The following is a 1509-nucleotide window of genomic DNA, read 5'->3' as shown; positions in this document are numbered from 1 at the left end:
TTTGAGTCTGAAGCGTCAAGTCATAGAAATAGTAAAAGCGAGTCAATTGTTTCTGGCTGTACTCAGCGATAGTAACGTGGACGTGCGCATGGGCGCTGATTCCTCTCCCGGCTGGCTGCTCGGTGAGGAAGCGTGGCACCCAGCACTCGCGAGGGGCGAGGGGCGCAGCTGGAGGAGCCCCAGGCCAGGCTCCTCCGTTTATAGCCTGGTCCCAGAGTACCCAGCAGGGTTGGGGGCGGGCCTGGGGCGGGCTGGAGGAGGGGGTGCCTTCTCTAAGGTACACAAGGCAGTCATCCTCTCTTCTAAGCTGGTTTGCGTGGGCACCGAGGAGGGCGGGAGGAGGCGGAGAGGACAAGAGGAGGTTTGTGGGCTTTTTCCGAACTCTGGAAATTCCCGGCTGAAAAGGTACAGACCCAGTCGGACATTCCCCGCCAGGGCTGGCTGCAAGACCCGTACTGGAACTACCCAGGGGAATCAGAGCCAGCAGCTACAAAACAGTTTCAATAGGAGGCTTTCTTAACTGCCCTAGGGAAGCAATAGCAAGGATCAGTTTACTTCCCTTGAGAGGCACTTCCTATTTCGCTTTTTCTAACCTTTGAAGTGTGGTGTGGGTTGGGGAGGGCCTTCTACAGGCTTTGTAAAAGCAGCAATCAAAACAGTATCACTGCAAACTCAGGGGCAATGAGGTGGGACAATCCAAAGCCACCATCCAGCCTCTCTGAAGTGGTAACAACAAAGCAACTGAATGAAACTCTAGAAAAAAATCAGAAACAATTTATCAGATAACTGCAGAGATGGTGTCCAAAATGAAAACCATACATAGGTACTCCAGAGTAGACAGACAAAAAGTAGAGGAGTTTAAGAAAATTATAAAAGCCATGTATGTTCATTCAGCATGGAAAAGAAATGGAAACCATAAGGCAGATTCAAGCAGATATACAAGAGAATAAAAAAATCTCATTGAAGTAATCACAACACCTTATGCCAATATGAGGACAGGATCTCTGATAGGATAATGGCCGACAATCATGAAAAGAAAGATTTTTTTTCAATTGCACGGGACACAAGATAGCAGCTTAGATGAGGCAAAGACAAATAACTTAAGATTGACTGGAGTAGGGCCGGCTAAATAACAAATTAAAGCGCTTGCAAGCAGGTGCAGGGGCCGGGGTTCAATCCTCGGGCTTGTCATGCTGGCCCCGCCCCCTGGTGCCTGAGATGGCAATTGAGACTGGGCATGGTGGCGCCCACCTGTAATCCCAGCTATTGGGAGGGTGTAAACAAGCAGATCACTACGCGTCCGATCTAGTAGTGAGACCCTGAACACCCTGTAGACCCGTCCCTAAAATTAAAAAAAAAAAAATGACTGGAGTCAATTAAAAAGTGGGAGATAGCATAAATGATATAAAAGGGGGCCTGGCCCTAGCTCAGGCCTTTAAGTGGCTGCTTCCACAAAGCTGTCAGCCTCAGGTTGCTGGAGTTCGAACCTCACACCTCTCCCGCTGGCCA

The sequence above is a fragment of the Octodon degus genome, unplaced genomic scaffold (genome assembly GCF_000260255.1).
Source record: "Octodon degus isolate 3935 unplaced genomic scaffold, OctDeg1.0 scaffold00081, whole genome shotgun sequence".
Classification (NCBI taxonomy): Eukaryota; Metazoa; Chordata; class Mammalia; order Rodentia; family Octodontidae; genus Octodon; species Octodon degus.
The sequence above is the reverse complement of the archived record's forward strand: the minus strand, read 5'-3'. Positions refer to the sequence as shown.